Source organism: Anolis sagrei, chromosome 1, assembly GCF_037176765.1.
Source record: "Anolis sagrei isolate rAnoSag1 chromosome 1, rAnoSag1.mat, whole genome shotgun sequence".
Lineage (NCBI taxonomy): Eukaryota > Metazoa > Chordata > Lepidosauria > Squamata > Dactyloidae > Anolis > Anolis sagrei.
This window is the reverse complement of record NC_090021.1, coordinates 159,261,394-159,283,561: the sequence shown is the minus strand read 5'-3', so window position 1 is coordinate 159,283,561 and position 22,168 is coordinate 159,261,394. Positions and strand designations below refer to the sequence as shown.

At 41.3% G+C, this 22,168-nt stretch overlaps 1 protein-coding gene across 1 annotated transcript in view; it reads left to right on the top strand.

The window, feature by feature from the left end:
* Positions 1 to 22,168, top strand: part of MACROD2 (mono-ADP ribosylhydrolase 2) — a 1,709,805-nt gene that overhangs the window by 388,316 nt on the left and 1,299,321 nt on the right. The window lies entirely within an intron of this gene.

Below are 22,168 nucleotides of genomic sequence, written 5' to 3'. Positions count from 1 at the left end.
AGCTGAAGGTTGCATTTGCTAAATACTTACATTTATTAAAGGCACAGAATCCTTGCCCTCTTTTCCATGAGCCATCCTATTTACATTACATATTATCTAGGGCCTGTTCTATACTGCCATATAAAATCTAGATTATCTGCTTTGAACTGGATTATATGGCATTGTAGACTCATGCCATATGGCACTGTAGAAGGGACCTGTAATGTAATTTTATATTTGAAGAATACCATCTTCAAATATAAAAGTATAAATTACCTGTAACGTAGTTTTATATTTGAAGAATACCATCTCCTTGGAGAGATGGTGGAGGAGTATAAATAAAGTTATTATTATTATTAATGTATTGTTGAAGGCTTTCATGGCCGGAATCACTGGGTTGTTGTAGGTTTTTTCGGGCTGTATGGCCATGGTCTAGAGGCATTCTCTCCTGATGTTTCGCCTGCACTTTGGCAAGCATCCTCAGAGGTAGTGAGGTAACAGGAGCGGGACGCAGGGAGCACACAATGCCCTTGTTGTTCCAGCTCCACTGGCTGCCGATCTGCTACCGGGCCCAATTTAAGGTGCTGGTGTTGGCCTACAAAGCCCTAAACGGTTCCGGCCCAAAATACCTTTCGCACCGCATCTTGGCCTATGAGCCCACGAGGGCCTTGAGATCGTCTGGGGAGGCCCTTCTCTCGATCCCACCTGCCTCACAGGCACGTCTGGCGGGGACGAGAGAGAGGGCCTTCTCGGTGGTGGCCCCCCGGCTGTGGAACACTCTCCCTGTTGACATCAGACAGGCGCCCTCCCTTATGTCTTTCCGTAAGAGCCTAAAAACGTGGCTATTTCAGAAGGCATTTAATTGAGTGCTACAATAATTGGTAATGACGACTGGAAAGGAATATGGATTACGAGATTGGTTATGATTCTACTATGAGACGGAGCGGATTGTTTAGTGTAATTATTAATATGGTGTTAGTGATATGTTGATATTTTGTTATGGCTTTATTGTAAATTGTCTTTTTATATGTTGTACACCGCCGTGAGTCGCCCTAGGGCTGAGAAGGGCGGTCAACAAATGCAACAAATAAATAAATAAATAAATAAATAAAATAGTGACCTCACTACCTCTGAGGATGCTTGCCAAAGTGCAGGCGAAACATCGGGAGAGAATGCCTCTAGACCATGGCCATACAGCCCGAAAAAACCTACAACAACCCATTATTATTATTATTATTATTATTATTATTATTTTATCCTCAAGCAGTTAATCTTTAAATCAGAAATAGATTAGTAATCATTGGGTAATATGTCAAGTTGTTATGTATTGTATTATCAATGTAATAAGATTCTTTCATATAGTAAAATATACAAAAATGGTAGATCTTTATCCAAGAAATTTCCAATGAAAAATTGACACTAATAAAAGGACAAGTGAGTGAACCGAGGACCAAAACAAATGAGGGTGCTTCCAAACACGGTCTAAATCCATGGCAAAAATAGGTTAAACCCCCGCTTTGGTGTGGATTTGGGTCCGCACATTCCCCCAATACCTGGACTTTTTCTGGATGGAGTCTAGATGCTCTCCTGGTACTTACCAGGAGGGCACCCAAATACCCAGAAGCCCCCTCTCCCGAATTACCTTTAAAAGTTAAAAAATACTTACTTCGCTGCCTTGACAACCCTCTGGCAGGCCTCCTAGAATGTAGAAATGATGCATCGGGTGTGTGTGTGAGGAATTGCCCCCTCTCACTTCCTGGCATACCTACATGCCAAGAGACCTGCTGGAAGAGAGTCATTGTGGCTCAGTAAGATTTTTTAACTTTTAAAGATAGTTTGGGGAGGGGGTTGGGAAAGAGAGTGGATACCCTCTTGGTTCTCTGGGCTCATAAAGCCCAAAAACCCGAGACGGCTGTGGGAACTGACCCCCAGAATTACTCGGAAGTCAGTCCTCATAGCCCCCCATACTCCAGGAAAGCCTGGGTCTAATGGGGTATTTAATTATTTTGGGTCAGAGCAGGATTTACCTGCTTTGCCCCAAATTCTTTTTTTACCGGAGGCGTCGTTTGGACACCTCCGGTAAAAGTCCGCATTTTGGGCCCTGTCTGGAAGGACCCTGAGTGTGAAGACATATTCTTGCATGTTCTTGCGCTTTAATTCATTTCCAGTCGTCATCTTCTATCTCTAATCTTTAACAATGCAGGAAGATTAACATGTTGATACATAATTTCTTTTTGTTCCAGCACAAAAGAATTTCTAATGATTTGGTGTAAATGGTTACAGTGCTTATTTAATGAGCTTATGTCATCAGTTCAACAGCAAGAGCATTTTCTGGATAAAGAATATACATGAAGATTTTCAAGAAACCCATTTGCCAGAGTTTTGTGCTTTTGAGCAAGAGGGGTTTGGGATAAATAAGGCTCCCATAAACCTCTTCTATTTCCTGTACCATTCCTGGGAATGCTAGGGGAGCTAACTGGTGTACTGAATTTGAGCATAGCCACACGGTTTTCTGTATTCCTTCTGTGTTATGCAGCTCCTTAATTGCTCAATTTTCCTCGGACTCAGTAAAATTTTCTTATGTTGATTTTCAAAACTCCACATAATTTCGCATCATTTCCTATCTTTCTGACTTTGTTTCTTTTCAATCAGCCTGCTTAAGATCTGCCTTCTAGGATTTCTAAGCTTCTCACTCAGCCAAGGATTTCCTCTTCGGTGTGATTTTTGTGTCTTTTTTTCATTCACTGGTCCAAACTCTTGTAATTGCCGACCTATGCATTTGCAGTTTCTTCCCTCATAGTTATTAAGTTACCATTAAAAATTTACTGGTTTTCCAAGCTTTCGGAATATTACTTTGATATTGTTTTATTCTCTTATTTATTTTGATAATGAGGGGTATTTTTTAAGTAAGGTCCATTTGAACATAAGTACACAACAAAAGTTTATTTCAAAAAAGTAAATTTATTTTCAGAAAGTACATACTTCACTCTATTTTTCAACATAATTGCCAAGTTTGTTCAAACACTTATCATACTTCTGAACCAATTTTAAAATACCCTCTTCATAAAAACTTGCTGCCTGCTCTGATAACCAAATTGTCTGTAATCAAAGAAGGGCGACCGGAGCAGTCCTCATCATGGACGTTGTCACAGCCATCTTTGAATTGTCGTACCCACTTACGCACTTTGCTTTCACTCATAACAGTATCACCGTACACTTCACAAACCTGTCGATGAATTTCTGCAGCAGGCAGGTTCCTTGCTGACAAAAAACGTATCACTGAGCGAACCTCACGTGCGGAGGGTGAGTTGATAGTCTTAAACATTTTTAAAGCACAGAACAGAACCGTACAGGTTAGCTACAGAGCGGAAACTGAGCACAGTTGTTCCCGAGGCATGCTCGTACATGACGCACGTGCTCGTTGCGGTATGCGTGCGAACTACTAGTGTCTACAACAAAACGGACCTTACTTAAAAAATACCCCTCGTATTTATTATGATAATAATAGGGTATTTGCATAGAGGTAGCCTGGCTGTTGTGCAAATACTCTCAGTTCTAGTCCAGCCCCAAACATTGTTGAATATGGCTTTGCACTTCTTACCTATTACCCCAGACATCCCTCTAATAGGCCCTGGAAATGAGCAGCCACAGACCCATACCGCTATTGCCGTTAGCCTGTTATAGCACTGTACTCAATTCCTGGCCTCCTCATATTTTGAGCTTGCACTAGCCTTGGCCTGGCTTTTTAATTGCTCTGAATAGGCAGGATTATTTTTAATATACATGTGTTATTGTGATAATTCTATGCTTAGGTTGTTTTGTTAATTTTATGTTATGTTGTTTACTCGGGCAGATAGAGCGGTATATAAATAAAGCTTTGTTATTATTATTGATGGAATTTGCAGCTGCAAGGCTACTCAATGTTAATCAAGCTTGCTAACTGCAATATTCACAGTTGCTTCAAACAGAAAATGGTTTTTTATTCCACCCTGGACATAATAGGCATGTGCGATCCATAAAAAATGGTTCTGAACTGTGTTCAAAAGTAAGAGGTGCTGGCTGTTGCGATCGTGCAATAGGGAAAACATCACTGGCAGTGGGGAAACTTCAGGGGCTTCTCTCTCCCTCATTTTTGAGATATCCTGATGAAACTTGCTACAGTGGTAGCTCACCAAATTTCAGAACATTTGACTTATCCATGGATTTTTGGTGAATTTTCAATTTTTTAAATAAAAACATTTTTAATAATAAAGAAAATCTGTTCCAGGTTTTGAAAGTGTTATTTCCTCTTTCATTGTGTTTTCTTTACTTTGAAAGTCATTGTTTTATTCCAGAAACGTTGTTTTTGTGACAGAAACTGCACACATTTTATGTATCAAATATGAGTTCCGATTTTAATCCAAAATTATACACCAGCCTAATACACACACACACTCGACTTGCCTAGTTTCCAACAAATCTCTGAACAAACATTTGAGGATGCTTGCCACAGATACAGACAAAACATCAGGAGAGAAAGCCTGAAAAACTCAATCTGACCATGAAAGCCTTCAACAACAAAATGTTAGGTTTTGTTTTTTATCATGCCTAGGTGGTAGAATGGGAGAACGCAGAGGGCAATTCCAACTTTGTCAGTGCCTGCTCTTTACCAATGTATCTCCATCTTTCCAACCTTTCTCCATTTTGCAGTCCAAATGACTACAGAATTCTTTCTCCCTTGTCATAGTAGAAATGAAAAAGTTTGATCTGAAATAACAATTGAACATATAGGAGGACCCTGGATTGAAGGAAGCTGCTCCAAAGAAAGGGGGGGGGGGCGGAACCTGAAGCAGACTTATTTTAAAGTTTTTTTTACTGTGTTTTCATCCTAATTTTGAGAAAGAAAAATAAGCCAGCTGGGGTTGGCCATGAAAATGAATATGGTGTTCCCTGACCAATTTAGTGTGTCAGTATGTTTTCATTGTGAACTATTGTTTGTGTGTTATTTCGTGTTAATAAAAACATTTGTTTAAACAAAGCCAGAATATATTTGAATTAAGATCTATGTTTAACATTAATTAGTTATAATGAAAAAAGAACTTCTTCTGTTAATTACTACACTGAAGATACAGAAGTCCTAGTTCCAGCTGCTGCACATTCCCTTCTCTCATCAAACATAAATACAAATTACCCAAAGATTTGCTGGAAAGAAAGATGGTAACCCCAATTTTTATGCTCGCAAAATCAAAAAGTTTGCTTGCTTACCAAGAGTATTGAAGCAGTATTTCTTGCTGTTTCTTTGTTTGTGTTGATGTGGAGAGTGTCTGGTTTGCCCACCCTGGAACATGCAACATATCATTGTCCTTCTTTAAGGGTCCCTTCCAAATCTATGATACCATATCTGTGTGTTTGTGAACCATATCAATATATCCATCCATCTATTATCTGTCTATGGCTGGATGGCTCTTTCTCAGGAGGACTTTGATTAGATTTTCTTGCCCTGATGAAGGGAGTTGGATTGGATGGCCTTAAGTATTTTCTGTTGGTCAGGGGGAAGTTTGCCCCAATTCTGTCATTCGTGGGGTTCAGAATGCTCTGTGAATCCCAGTGACTACAACTCCCAAATGTCAAGGTGTACTTTCCTCTAACTCCATCTGTGTTCATATTTGGGTGTATTGAGTGCTTGTGACAAGTTTGGTCCAGATTCATCATTGTTTGAGTCCACAGTGCTCTCTGGATGTAGGTGAACTATAACTCCCAAACACAAGGTCAGTGCCCACCAAATCCTTCTAGTGTTTTCTGTTGGTCATGGGAGTCCTGTGTGCCAAGTTTAGTTCAATTCCATCATTGATGGAGTTCAGAATGCTCTTTGATTGTAGGTGAACTATAAATCCCAGCAACTACAACTCCCAAATGACAAAATCATAATTTTTTGCATGATGGTCACTCCTTGTGTTGTGAGATGTTTTGTTGCCAAATTTGGTGTGATTTCGTTCATTGGTTCTTTTGTTTTTAAGGTACTAATTATGCATAGAGCATTTATATATATATAGATGCATTCCATCTTTTAAAGGAAGAATGCATACTGTATTGAGATTGGATGCATGCTCTCCTCAATCACGCCTGATTATTATGATTTGAAAGTACTGTGCTTTGACTCATCACACCATGGAATTCTGGCTCCTTCCAATCCATTCAAAACAACTCTATGACCTTTTAAAAAGTATCATTGTTGATGAAATGCATACAGATTTTCCTATCAAACACAAAAGCAGTGCTTCAGCAATGGAAGAATCCATAGTATGTTAAAAAAAAAAACACTATTAGAATCCATCCATTTCGGCGATGCTTTGTTGATGAGATGCATGCAGATTTTTCTATCAAGCACAAAAACAGTGCTTCAGCAATGGAAAAATCCATAGTATGTAAAAAAAAAACTCTATTAGACTCCATCTGCAAATAATCCGTTTCGGCGATGCTTTGCAGATGGATTGTAACAGAATACTGACAGGATGGGGCAAATGTCATGTGATAGGACCCATTCAAAATCATTCTCAAACATTCTCAGAAATGGAGTTTTTCTTAATGTGATAAGTTCTTAGGATAGGTCAAAAAGGAAGGAATTATTATTATTATTATTATTATTATTATTATTATTATTGTTGTTGTTCATTCGTTCAGTCGTCTCCGACTCTTCGTGACCTCATGGACCAGCCCACGCCAGAGCTCCCTGTCGGCCGTTACCACCCCCAGCTCCCTCAAGGTCAGTCCAGTCACTTCAAGGATGCCATCCATCCATCTTGCCCTTGGTCGGCCCCTCTTCCTTTTGCCTTCCACTTTCCCCAGCATAATTGTCTTCTCTAGGCTTTCCTGTCTCCTCATGATGTGGCCAAAGTACTTCAACTTTGTCTCTAGTATCTTTCCCTCCAGTGAGCAGTCGGGCTTTATTTCCTGGAGGATGGACTGGTTGGATCTTCTCGCAGTCCAAGGCACTCTCAGCACTTTCCTCCAACACCACAGCTCAAAAGCATCAATCTTCCTTCGCTCAGCCTTCCCTAAGGTCCAGCTCTCACATCCGTAGGTGACTACAGGGAATACCATGGCTTTGACTAGGCGGATCTTTGTTGCCAGTCTGATGTCTCTACTCTTCACTATTTTATCGAGACTGGACATTGCTCTCCTCCCAAGAAGTAAGCGTCTTCTGATTTCCTGGCTACAGTCTGCATCTGCAGTAATCTTTGCACCTAGAAATACAAAGTCTGTCACGGCCTCCACGATTTCTCCCTCTATTTTCCAGTTGTCAATCATTCTTGTTGCCATAATCTTGGTTTTTTTTACGTTTAGCTGCAACCCGGCTTTTGCGCTTTCTTCTTTCACCTTGATTAGAAGGCTCTTCAGCTCCTCCTCGCTTTCGGCCATCAGAGTGGTGTCATCTGCATATCTGAGGTTGTTAATGTTTCTTCCAGCAATTTTCACCCCAGCTTTGCATTCATCCAGCCCCGCACATCGCATGATGTGTTCTGCATACAAGTTAAAAAGGTTGGGTGAGAGGATGCAGCCTTGCCGTACGCCTTTCCCAATCTTGAACCAGTCTGTTGTTCCGTGGTCAGTTCTTACTGTTGCCACTTGGTCCTTGTACAGATTCCTCAGGAGAGAGACAAGGTGGCTTGGGATGCCCATCCCACTAAGAACTTGCCACAATTTATTATGATCCACACAGTCAAAGGCTTTAGAGTAGTCAATGAAGCAGAAGTAGATGTTTTTCTGAAACTCCCTGCCTTTCTCCATTATCCAGCGGATATTGGCAATCTGGTCTCTCGTTCCTCTGCCTTTTCTAAACCCAGCTTGAACATCTGGCAACTCTCGCTCCATGTATTGCTGGAGTCTTCCTTGCAGGATCTTGAGCATTACCTTACTGGCATGAGAAATAAGGGCCACTGTACAGAAGTTTGAGCAGTCTTTCGCATTTCCCTTTTTTGGTATGGGGATATAAGTTGATTTTTTCCAGTCTGATGGCCATTCTTGTGTTTTCCATATTTGCTGGCAAATGGCATGCATCACCTTGATGGCATCATCTTTTAAGATTTTAAACAGTTCAGCTGGGATTCCGTCGTCTCCTGCTGCCTTGTTGTTAGCAATGCTTCTTAAGGCCCATTCAACCTCACTCCTCAGGATGTCTGGTTCTAATTCATTCACCACGCCGTCAAAGCTATCCTCAATATTATTATCCTTCCTATACAGATCTTCTGTATAGTCTCGCCACCTTCTCTTGATCTCTTCAGCTTCTGTTAGGTCCCTGCCATCTTTGTTTCTTATCATACCAATTTTTGCCTGAAATTTACCTCCAATGTTTCTAATTTTCTGGAAGAGGTCTCTTGTCCTTCCTATTCTGTTGTCTTCTTCCACTTCCATGCATTGCTTATTTAAAAATAGTTCCTTATCTCTTCTGGCTAACCTCTGGAATTGCGCATTTAACTGGGCATATCTCCCCTTATCACTGTTTCCTTTTGCTTTCCTCCTTTCTTGGGCTACTTCCAGTGTCTCAGTAGACAACCATTTTGCCTTCTTGGTTTTCTTTTTCTTTGGGACGTACTTTGTTGCCGTCTCCTGAACAATGTCGCGGACTTCTGTCCATAGTTCCTCTGGGACTCTGTTTACTAAATCTAGTCCTTCAAATCTGTTCTTCACTTCCACTGTATATTCGCTAGGAATGTTAGTGAGATCATATCTAACTGGTCTGTGTATTTTCCCTGATCTCTTTAGTTTTATTCTAAATTGGGCAATAAGAAGTTCATGATCTGAGCTACAGTCAGCCCCAGGTCTTGTTTTCACTGACTGGATGGATGTCCGCCACCTTTGGCTGCAAAGGATGTAGTCAATCTGATTTTGGTGCTGACCATCTGGTGAAGTCCATGTGTAAAGCCGTCTTTTAGGTTGTTGGAAGAGAGTGTTTGTTATACACAGCGAGTTTTCCTGGCAAAATTCTATCAGCCTGCGTCCCGCTTCATTTTGTTCTCCCAGACCATGCTTGCCTGTGATCCCTGTTGTCATTTGACTTCCCACCTTGGCATTCCAGTCTCCTGTAATGAAAATAATGTCTCTTTTTGGTGTATTATCCAGTAGGTCCTGCAGATCCTCATAGAACTGATCTACTTCTGCTTCTTCAGCAGCTGTGGTTGGGGCGTATATTTGGATCACTGTAATGTTGAAAGGCTTTCCTTGCACTCGAATTGAGATCATTCTGTCATTTTTTGGGTTGTATCCAAGCACCGCTTTAGCGAATTTCTTATTAATTATGAAGGCTACTCCATTTCTTCGATGTTCCTCTTGTCCGCAGTAGTAGATCTGGTGGTCATCTGATGTGAAGTGGCCCATTCCAGTCCATTTCAGTTCGCTGACCCCCAGAATGTCTATCTTTAGTCTTGACATCTCACCAATAACAACATCCAATTTGCCCTGGCTCATAGATCTTACATTCCAGGTTCCTATGGTGTGTTGATCTTTAGAGCATCGGATTCGTCGTTCACCTCCAGTACCGTCGGCCGCTAGCCTTCCTTTCGGCTTTGAGCTAGCTGCGTCATCACATCTGGGGCTAGTTGAACTTATCCTCTGCTCCTCCCCAGTAGCATTTTGGCCATCTTCCGACCTGGGAGTCCCATCTTCCAATGGCATACCGACATATCTCTGGTTGTACTGGTCCATTTAGTTTTCTTGGCAAGGATACTGGAGTGGTTTGCCATTGCCTTCCCCAGGGATCACGCTTGGTCTGACCTCTCTGCCACAACCGTCCCGTCTTGGGTGGCCCTTCACGGTTTCGCTCATGACATCATTGAGGTGCTCAAGCTCCAGCGCCCCGACAAGGCGGTGATCCTTTGCTGGAGATTATTATTATTATGGGAAACAAAACAAGATGGGTCCACAGCAGACAAGATCACTCTGCTGGCTGTTGTATTGGATCACATGTTGGACACTTCCCAAGTGTCTAGGACTGTGTGATGTATTGGCGAATAATGCATGCAGATCAAAAAATTTTGAGTGATGGTCACTCCTTGGATTTGTAGGTGTCTTGTGGCCAAATTTGGCAGCAATTCCCCCAGTGGTTTTTGAGTTATGTTAATCCCACAAACAAACATTACATTTTAATTTATATAGATTGTGTCAAAATGTTTTTTCCCATCTAATAGCTAAAACGATCTTTTAGTAGTTTATGAGATCTACCACATGCCTTACCCATCAGCTGTGCATCACTGCTAATAGCTGATTATGATAAAAAAATGTGAAATGCTTTATTAGTGATTTTAGTTCCCAGTAAGTGTAAGCTAGGGATAACCTAGAAGCCCTGATCTAAAATGTGAAAGCATAGATTTGTAAAGTCCATCCCCACTGTTAAAAAAAAGACATTTGTTCAAGATAGAAGTGTAAAATTGCAACAAGATTCAAAGGGATGTGCAATCGGCATGAGTGTAATGTGATCTCAGTATTTGTTTTTGGAGGCATCGCAGTGAATTGGAAGTTTACAATCAGCAGTGTAAGTTGCAGTCATCAGACAGTGCTTTATTTCTGCCTTCCCTTCTTAGACAGATGTTGTCAATTGGAGCACTTCCTTCATTGTTGTGTCCCCTCCTTTGTAATGGCTTTGTCAAGGCCATGCAAACCATGGGGAACACAGCGAGTGGCCTTTGTAAACCATGGGAGAAATGTTTCTTACTAACCCTTCCTCCAGAAGTGTTCTGCTGTAGCTATGCAGGGAATTTTTCCATTTCTTTGAACCTCAGTGTCTGCCATAGGGGATAACAGTTTGGGACAATAAATATAACACCTCGAAGTAATCTCTTAAATTGGCCACAATAGTGAGACATAAATAAAATAGTAAGAAGCTTTATATAGAAACTAGCTGTACCCACCACGCGTTGCTGTGGCCAACCTTCCCTCCCTTTTTCTCTCCTCCCTTTGCTCTTTCCTTCCTTTCCTGTTTTTCTTTCCCTATCTCTTATCCCTCTTCCATCTCTACCTGTTTCTTTCCTCCCCTTTTTTTGGCTCTTTGGTTACATCCTTCCTTCCTTCCTTCCTTCCTTCCTTCCTTCCTTCCTTCTTTCCCTATCTTTCGTTCCTTCTCTCCTTCCTTCCCTCTCTTTTTCCTTTCACTTTTTTATTTCCTTCTCTCCTTCCTTGCTTCTCTATCTTTCTTTCTTTCCTTCTTTCCCTCCCTCCTTCTCTCCTTCCTTCCTTCCCTCTTTCCCTCCTTCCTTCGTTACTTCTTGACTGTCCCTTCCATTTAATATTGTATTTATATCTTACATAGAAAGAAGGAAAGGAAGAAGGAAGGAAGTGTATTTATATCTTACATAGAAAGAAGGAAAGGAAGAAGGAAGGAAGGAGGGACACGAAGGAAGGAAAAAGGGAGGGAGGGAGGGAAAGAAGGGAAGGAAGGAAAAGAAAGAAGGAGGGACAGGGAGGGAGGGAGGAGAAGGAAGGAGGAAGGAAGGAGGGAAAGAAAGGAGGGGGATGAAGAAAGGAGGGAGGGAAGGAAATGAATGGGGAAGGAAATTAAGAAAGGGAAAGAAGAAGGAAAGGGAGGGATCATAGAATCATAAAATCAAAGAGTTGGAAGAGACCTCATGGGCCATCCAGTCCAACCCCCTGCCAAGAAGCAGGAATATTGCATTCAAATCACCCCTGACAGATGGCCAGGAAGGAAAAGAAGAAGGAAGGAGGGACAGGAAAGAAGAGAAGGAGGGAAAGAAGGAAAGGAAGGAGAAGGAAAGAAGAAAAGGAAAGAAAGGAAGAAAGGAAAGGGAGGAAAGAAGGGAAGGGGGGGGAGAGAAGGAAGGTCCTTCATTCAAGCACCGTGGACCTTCCTCGCCTCCTCCTCCTCCCCCTCCCCCTCCCCTTCTTCCTTGCTCCGTTGCTACTGCTGGCACTCATCCGCCCTTTCCTCTTCCAACAGGGAAAGGAGGAGGAGACTGCCTCCACCTCCTCCACTCGCTTGTGTGTGTGTGTGTGTGTGTGCGTGGGCATGCATGTGCAACTGGCTTTAACGGCCGGCTGTTTCCCCGTGAGGAGGAGGGGGGTCTCTGTAGACATGCAATTTCTCCTTTGTGGACATGCAGTTTAGAAGTCCTTTCCGCTTTTAGTTTTCGTTGTTTTTTTGAGTGGAGAACATACATTGGGTTGTTAGGGACATAGTGTCCAAATTTGGTGTCAATTGCCCCAGTGGTTTCTGAGTTCTGTGAATAGCACAAACGAACATTACATTTTTATTTATATAGATAGAGCTGTACTGCTTTTCCATGTTAAATGCTTTAATGCTTACTTTATAAAAATATATTGCGTTCCTTCTCTTTTACATGGAGTCTGCAAGGTCAGAAATATGTGTTTTGGCCTTTTCCCACATGATTTCTTATGTTTTGCTGTGGTGTTTGATTATGTTACCATTTTATCACCATCACAGGGATAGAAATACTGAACATTTTGTTAACAAACTTCCTCTGGCACTCCTGATGCTGTTTGCTTTGCTGTGGATTAATTTGCAATTTGCAATGATTTTCTCCCTTCAGTAAGAAATGCATTTATCTGCATTGCACATCATTAAATTGTCCAGTGCCTGCTGTATAATTTTAACTATTACACTTTGAAGAGGTGCTAGGAGTTGTAGCACGCAGTCACTGTATAAGTAATTCATGAGCAGGCATTTAGCTTTGTAATATTCTTTTATTGTGTGCTTTGAAAGGACATTGCCCACTGCATTGAGGAGAGGGAGATAGATGCTCTTTGACAAATCTGAATGCCATACTCATTGTTTTTAATATACTTCAAGCAGAATCCACCAAGCAAATGATTTTGACCTTGCATCTTCTCTTAAGCAATTATTTTAGAAATGATAAAGCAAGGAGGTTGCTTCCCTGTTTGTGCAGCTAATGCCATTGATCACGCCTGTGTTTTGGTGTCCTCCCTTGAATAAATGCTCTTGCAAATGTGCTATGGGGAGAAAATAGCACAGCCTTCAAAGGTCAGAGGGGTCTGAGCTCTTTGTGCTCTCTTCAAAAGTGTTACGGTAGTGTGAGTGTGTGTACTCACTGCATTTCTTGCCTTCTTCTTTCTTAGTTTAGTTCCCTCACCTAACCTTCTTCCCCCCTGCTTCTATTGGATTAAACTAGAATCCTCTTACTTGGGTCAGGTGAGGTAGGAAGGGCAAGGAAGAGAATCTGTTTAAGAAGAATAAAGGAAGGGCTGCATTGTGCCTGGAACTATTTTTGAGGTGAGGCACCTCAACTTGATCACATTTTTTACATACTTATGCAACTACAAAATACATTGGATTAAACTAACAATAAGCAGCTAAAACAGTAACAACTGACTGCTATCGAAGGAATAAAAATAAGAAATGAAATGCATAAACCTGAGCAAATAAAGTAGAAACAAGTGCTGCAAAGTCTCCTTGATCCATTTCTTATTCCAGCAGCTCAACCCATCTTTAGCCCATTAGAACAGCTCTTAAAGAGAGAATAGATGTCTCCATAGGCCTCTGGAGGCAGGACCTTCTGTTATGACCTGCATTCTCCAATTGGGCCATCACAGCAGCTACATTAGTGAATTCGGACAGAGTCGACAAGAGAGGAAATACTCCAATTCATTGTGATCTAGCCATCTTTCAATATAAAGATTCTTACAAGCCCACTATGTCCTTAAATGTCCCATCCATGTGTTCAGTAGAAATTATTCCCAACGAAGTATGCATAAAATAGGCTTCAGGCAGGAGCTTTAAGCTACAATTTTATTATTTATTTATTTTATTTACAGTGTTTATATTCCGCCCTTCTCACCCCACAGGGGACTTAGGGCAGATTACAATGTACATATAGACTGCAAACAGACATGTAGCCGGGGGGGGGGGGGGCTTGAGGGGTTTCAGCCCCCCACAAAAGTCTCATGGTGGTCCGCGAGAAGGCCTTACTGGTACATTATTTAAACTGTTATGTTTATTCATATCATGATCTGATCACCATGCTCAATATATTCCATATGTATGGGGGTATTGGAGTAACAATACAAAAGGTTTGCTAGGGTAGACCCTCTTTCACTCAGACTCAGCTCCCCCCCCCCCCCCCGAATCAAAATCCTGGCTACGGGCCTGACTGCAAACATTCAATGCCATAGACCAGGGGTCCACAAACTTTTTAAACAGAGGGCCAGGTCACAGTCCCTCAAACTGTTGAAGGGCCGGGTTATAATTTGAAAAAAAATTAATGAATTCCTATGCACAGTGCACATATCATCTTTGTAGTGCAAAAACACTTAAAATACAATATTTAAAATGAAGAACAATTTTAACAAATATAAACCTATTAGTATTTCAATGGGAAGTGTGGGCCTGCTTTTGGCTGACGAGATAGCGTTGTTGTTGTTGTTGTTGTGTGCTTTCAAGTAATTTCAGACTTAGGTTGACCCTGAGTGAGGGCCGGGTAAATGACCTTGGAGAGCCGCATCTGGCCCCCGGGCCTTAGTTTGAGGACCCCTGCCATAGACAAACAACATATATAGACAGACACAGAGGCAATTTAACATTCCAACTTTTCATGAGGGTATTCTGGCCACCAGGGGTGCTGTTGCTTCACCTTACATTTGTGACACTGGTGAAACACTTCCTCATTCTTTGCAGGCTTGGTGGAGATTTTTATGGCATCGTAAATTAGTTAAATTAGCCTCCCCATGTGTTGGTACCTAAATTTTCCTACTTGACGGATGCTACTATCTTTCGGGCTGCAAAGGTCAACAGCAAGCTACACAAATTGGTCGGACATTCACTTTTGGTCAGTAGTGATTTTAATGCAGTTGACTCCCAGCCAGCTGCACCACAGTCCTAGTGCAGTTGCCTGGTGTCTGCATTTTCTTGACAGTGTTGTCTACTCAAAGTGGTGGTCCTTGGGTTATTGCCTCCTGATCCTGGAAACTTTCCAGGAAAGGAAGTAACAATTGTACTCAATGGGCAAAAATTTAGTGCTGGTCCGTCCCTGGCACATTGCAGAAAAAATAACTGCAAGTCTCTCATATCAGACAGTCTAAGAAGCACTGGAATGGTATTCTTTCAATTAGTAATTCCTTATGGGATTCAACTTCATAGTAGTTTTGATAATCCAAATTTGCCTGATGATTTCAAGAAGGATCAGCACACCTAATCCTAGGAGAGGGGTATGCCACTTTGCTTCTGGGATACGGGACTGCACAATCTCACCTACCTTGAAGTATTTAACTAGATACCAGGAATCTCCAAAGGATTCTGTGGAGTGGAACGTTGACAATTCCGTTTCTATGTTTTCTTTAATATGAAGATATTTACTCTGCAAAAATATTACTCCTTTCCTATTTTAATATAATGTTTACTTGATATCAGTTTTATATAGGAAGAGTAACTTATTTTCCTTAGTTGGCCAAGACTAAATATGGTTTGAGATCAGGGAACCATTTCTAGGATTGTTTGGACTATAAAGAGAAATCAGATTCTACAATAACTGAAAAAATGTCCATTTAAGTCAGGCTTCTGAGGAGCAGTATTTCTGTCTATAGTGAAAAATACATGGCATTTCTTAAACTACATATTGAAATTGTGTATTGTTCAGAGACAATGCTGAGTAAAAGACTATTATCATCTTCCAGTTCCTCTTTATTTGCAATGTCAATTCATATTTTCCTGAAATTATTATTTTCAGACATGAATATTTATACTTAAATTTAGATAGTCCTACTTTTTATGAGGAAGACGATGAGAATGGATTTGTTCATTTTGCTATGCAAAGTGTGTGTTGAATTGGAAAAGGGGGAAATAGACTACAATATTTTCTTTAAAACGTAGTTGAGCAATTCTGTGGTGTAAAGCAGAAGCCTGTGTGAACCAGCACTAAGAAAGTAAGTACTGTACTTGTTGCAAAAGCAGACATAGGTTTCCAGTGCTTGATGCCACCCACTGTTTCAGAAAGAGACCTGTGTTTCTATCTTTTTTACTCCTGCATCTTCCTGGAAGCCTTCAAAACGTAGACCAAAAAGTTCCACATCTCTCTGGGACACACTGTGTTGGGAAATTCATGCACAATTATATTCTTTTCCATGGTAGAATCCTGGATTATGTTCCATATTCTTTGACACAACCCATCGTGACTATGTGATAAATGTTAGAGGTGTCCATTTGGCAGGTTAGAATTACTAGAGTAGATGGCTTGTACCCTAAAGTGCCTCTTACCCATTGTAAGCCAACTTGTTTCAACTGGGCTTTAAATCTGACAGTCAACCCGCAGTATCCGCAGACTCTAGATCTATGGATTAAAATAACATTTCCAGGAAAAAATTCCAAAAGGCAAATCTTGACTTTCTTGTGCTGAGCACTTCACTGATAGCTGGGGGGGGGGGGGAGTGTTTAAGGGTTCAACCCCCCTCCCCCCGAAATGTTTCAGGTTGAAAAACCTGGTTTACTCATGATTTTTAACTGGTTAACCAAAATCATGAGTAAACCAGTTTTTTAGCCTGAAATATTTCGGGGTTAAGGGTTGAACACTTAACACCCCCCCCCCCCAGGCTACGAGCCTGCTTCTGTATCCTCCTGCCATTTCATTTATCCTCACATACTCTCCAGCACTCCTTTTAGTTTGTTCACCCTTTCATTCAAGGGGAGCCATTTTGCTACACCTTTGTGTCAGGACCCAGTTTCCAGGGCCTTGGTTTTGGTGCCAGGACACTGATAAAGCACATGCAGCGGTTGACCCTGAAAGAAAACGGCCAGCAGTTTGGGCGGGTGAATTACGCGGGGTTTTTGTCTTGGCGGGAGGTACATCTTTGAATGAGGGGGAGGGTATATAAGGAGGTGCCGGCTGACGCCAGGCAATCTCGGCTTTTTGCATGTCTATGTTTCCAGCAGTAAAGTTCTCTTTGATACCAGAGCGTGGTCCTGTGTTTTCATTGGGAGCAGCTGTTGTGAGCTGACACCTTTGCATATAATGGATCCTAAGCATCCACAAATTTTTGGTACTTTCTGTGGGTCCTGGAATGTATGTCTCCACAAATATGGCAGGCCAACTGTAATCCTAATGGAAGTGAGTGGATGTTGGTTGAATAATGTGTGGCCATGCTGAGTGTCCCTTACTGAATGTTGACATTTTTTGTTGAGATTAACTTCACAATTCAGCAGCAGATCAGTTGCACAACTTCAGCACTTTCCAGTAGCTTCTTCCTGCACAGTATTTTCTGTCAACTGCTTCTACAGCCTGCAGTCACTCGAACCTTTTACGGACACTTGAGCACATGCCCAGCCATTGTCAGTTTTACCATTGTCTTTTCCCCAGTCTAGATGATATTACAAACTTACCACAGCATACAGTTATATCTTGTCTTAGCAGACAGGTTCTTTAATTGCATATAGCCTTCGACGAACAACATCATAGCACAAGGAGAAATATACACTGTATATGACTTCCTTATATACAATTCATTTACACATAGCAATCACCGATTGGTTCCCAACTCATTGATTCAACTCAAACCCAGGATTGCATCATTCACAATCACCTGGACTAGGCCAGAACACATTCCCCAAATGAAGTTCTATATACAGTTAATGCATGACTCAGCATTTCCAATAGAAGCCCATTAGCAGTGCATGACTCAGCTATATTACATTACAATACATTGTAAAACCTGACATTTTGGGTAAAGAAATAATGACATGCAATTTTGCTGATATAGCACTTGCTTTCAGAAACTGCCCAATCTAAATAGGAATTTATTAACAATATTTATTATTTATTTATTTAAAACATTTATATTCCGCCCTTCTCACCCCAAAGGGGACTCAAGGTGAAGCACACCATATACATGGCAAACATTCAATGCCGGGACACAAATTCACATAAAATACATAAAGATTTATCAAAATATTAAAATACACCATTTAAAACCGTCTTAGTCATCCGCATCAAATCTAATTGGCCTGGTCATCTTTCTTATTGCTGCTTTATTGCCCTGTCCCGAAAGCTTGGTCCCACAGCCAAGTTTTTACCATCCTTCAATGGCAGGTTATATAACAAGAATTCAGATATCCAACCCCAAATTGGGAAACAAGTCATCCAGGAATACCTGGCCGCTCTAAATGAGTTCAAGTCCCCACGGCCAGATCAACTACACCCAAGAGTATTGAAGGAACTAGCGGAAGTCATTTCGGAACCATTGGCAATCATTTTTTAGAGTTCCTGGGGAACGGGAGAAGTTCCAGCAGATTGGAGGAGGGCCAATGTGGTCCCAATCTTCAAGAAAAAAGGATGACCCAAACAATTACCGTCCAGTCAGCCTCACGTCGATACCGGGCAAGATTCTGGAAAAGATTGTTAAGGAAGTGGTCTGTAAACACTTAGAAACAAATGCAATCATCGCGAATAGTCAACATGGATTTATCAAAAACAAGTCATGCCAGACTAATCTGATGTCTTTTTTTGATAGAGTTACAAGCTCGATAGATGCGGGGAATGCCGTGGATGTAGTGTACCTGGATTTCAGTAAGGCCTTCAACAAGGTCCCCCATGACCTTCTGGCAAGGAAACTAGTCCAATGTGGGCTAGGCAAAACTACAGTGAGGTGGATCAGTAATTGGTTAAATGGACAAACGCAGAGGGTGATTCTCACCAATGCTTCCTCTTCATCCTGGAAAGAAGTGACAAGTGGAGTGCCGCAGGGTTTGGTCCTGGGCCCGGTCCTGTTCAACATCTTTATTAATGACTTAGATGAAGGGCTAGAAGGCAGGATCATCAATTTTGCAGACGACACCAAATTGGGAGGGATAGCCAATACTTCAGAGGACAGGAGCAGAATTCAAAACGATCTTGACAGATTAGAGAGACGGGCCAAAACTAACAAAATGAAGTTCAACAGGGACAAATGCAAGATACTCCACTTTGGCAGGAAAAACGAAATGCAAAGATACGGAATAGGGGACAATGCCTGGCTCGAGAGCAGTACATGTGAAAAAGATCTTGGAGTCCTTGTGGACAACAAGTTAAACATGAGCCAACAATGTGATGTGGTGGCAAAAAAAAAAAAAAGCCAATGGGATTTTGGCCTGCATCAATAGGAGCCTAGTGTCTAGATCTAGGGAAGTTATGCTACCCCTCTATTCCGCTTTGGTTAGACCACACCTGGAATATTGTGTCTTCTTTGGAAGCTTTTAAACAGAGGCTGGAAGGCCATCTGTTGGGGGTGATTTGAATGCAATATTCCTGCTTCTTGGCAGGGGGTTGGACTGGATGGCCCATGAGGTCTCTTCCAACTCTTTGATTCTATGATTCTGTGATTCTATGATATGAGACCAGACCTTGAAACAAACGGAGATGCCATAGGTACTCTGCCAATACCATGATAGAACCTAAAAGGTCAATTCACATGTTATTTTCTGGGTATGCTATATACCACCACCTGCCAGTATAGTTGCCCTAAATTTATATAGGGCAACTACACCACTTCTATTCTAAACAATAGATAAATTCAAATCTGACAATAAAAAGGCAGTTGTGTTTGTGAATGAGTGAATTTCAGCCTCCCCGGGCACTTTTGTACTGACCTAAATGCAGTAATTATGAAGTAACTGGACTTGGAATTGTTCTTTCTACCTTAATGCAGGGATTGGCACTGATTTCATTCATATTCATTTGACTATTGGTGATGAACACAAAACTGTGTTATGTTATGTTTTAGAAATATAGTAAGTTAGTAGGTTTCACATGCAATTTCATGCTATTCATGAATTAAATGTTCTATTTGTACCTTGGTCACAGTGTGTTATGTGCAAACTGTCTGGGCAGGAGGAGTTATGCTTGCCTGTTACTTCTTCTATCATGCCTCCCGCTCTCACAACTCTGCATTGAGTATTTTGCATAAATGGCATCATCATGGGCAGTTCTCATCCATATCAGCTCTTTAATTCCTCAAAATCAGGGATTAAAAACTACAGGATTGGCTTGAGTTTGCAATGGACCTTAGGAAGTGACTATTATGTCATCCACACATAGCTTAACTTTCCCTTTATGTATGTCATAGAAGCTCTGTTGCTTAAACAAGGGTTTCTCACTTGTTCTAAAATTAGATTTTTGGGGTTTGGTTATTCAGAATCATCTCTGAAATTACAATGTATCTTGATATTGTATTTTTTAAAGAAATCAAGGTTTGTTGAAAGTACATCTATATAAATAAAAATGTAGTGTTTGTTTGTGGGATTAACAGAACTCAAAAACCACTGGACGAATTGACACCAAATTTGGACACAAGACACCTAGCAACCCAATGTATGTCCTTCACTCAAACAAATTGATTTTGGCATTTGGGAGTTGTAGTGGCTGGGATTTATAGTTCACCTACAGTCAAAGAGCATTCTGAACCCCACCAAAGATAGAATTGAACCAAACTTGGCACACAGTTCTCCCACAACCAACAGAAAATACTGGAAGGGTTTGGTGGGCAGTGTCCTTTGGTTTTGGAGTTGTAGTTCACCTACATCCAGAGATCACTGTGCACTCAAACAATGATGGATCTGGACCAAACTCTACATGAATACTCAATATGCCCAAATGTGAACACTGGTGGAGTTTGGGGAAAATAGAATCTTGAGATTTGGGAGTTGTAGTTGCTGGAATTTATAGTTTACCTACAATCACAGAGCATTCTGAACCCCACCAACGATAGAACTGGGCCAAACCTCCCACACAGAACCCCCATGTGGGCCACAGCAACACGTAGCAGGGGACGGCTAGTGTTATAATAGAATCATAGAGTTGGAAGAGACCTCATGGGCCATCCAGTCCAACCCTCTGCCAAGAAGCAGGAAAATCATATTCAAAACACCTCCGACAGATGGCCATCCAGCCTCTATTTAAAAGTTTCCAAAGAAGGAGCCTCCACCACACTTCGGGACAGAGAGTTCCACTGCTGAATGGCTCTCATAGTCAGGAATTTCTTCCTAATATTCAGATGGAATCTGCTTACTTGTAGTTTGAAGCCATTGTTCCGCATCCTAGTCTCAAGGGCAGCAGAAAACAAGCTTGCTCCCTCCTCCCTCTGACTTCCTCTCATGTATTTATACATGGCTATCCTGTCTCCTCTCAACCTTCTCTTCTTCAGGCAACATGCCCAGCTCTTTAAGCTGCTCCTCATAGGGCTTGTTCTCCAGACACTTGGTCATTTTAGTCGCTCTCTTCTGGACACATTCCAGCTTGTCAATATCTCTCTTCAATTGTGGTGCCCAGAATTGGACACAATATTCCAGGTGTGGTCTAACCAAGGCAGAATAGATGGGCATCAGTGTAATAGGTATTTCAATAATGAACAAAATGACAATTTTCTTGAAAATCAATCGCCCCTTTCTGACCTCTTCATGATTTCTAAAGCTTGTCCCTTTCTCTACTAATGCTGTATATCTCATAATTCATGTAACTGTAGGTTGAAATTTGCACTTGCAGTTCATTGCAATCAGGATTTTAGCAGCACAGGCACATATTTTGTACATTTATTCCTAGGGTGAAAAATACTGAATGTTTCAAATGGAAAGGTTTGAAAATGCAATTCTGTAATTGTGCTTGCCTGTGATGATTAAAATACTCTTCAGAATAGCATCTTGTAAATTTAATGAGACAGGTTCAGGATTTTGAGTATTAAAAAGAATCATTTATGCATGTTTTTTCCCCCTTCCAAACCCGGCTGCCTGAACGCTAACAAAGGCATAAAGCACTTCAAAGCATGCAATTGAGTTTCTAATGCATAATATAGATAGACTGTCAGGTCTCTGCTGCCTTTAGTGACAGTGTGGACTTAACACCTGCCCTTGCTAGAACAACAACTTCCATCATGATTTCCTCTAATTTCTTTATTCTACTGGGTTGTGTGGTAAAGTAAATATTTCCAGATTCCAAAAATATACTAAATGTATACCGACCAATTGCTCCAGTTTGGCAAGGGCAATAGTGATTACTCCTCTTCATCCCATACATTTTAATGTCCCACTTACCACATCTTTCTGTTTGTTTCAAACTGAGGTGACATTCAAAAGTATTTTGCTTTCATTTAACACAGCATTGAGGAGAGTACAGGAGGTGGGTGGTCTCTTGCCCTTCCCAGTAGACTCATGCCACTGCTGCAGCCTCTCCTGGCTGGTGTGGTCTTCCCCGTTTAGAACTATTTCTGTCTT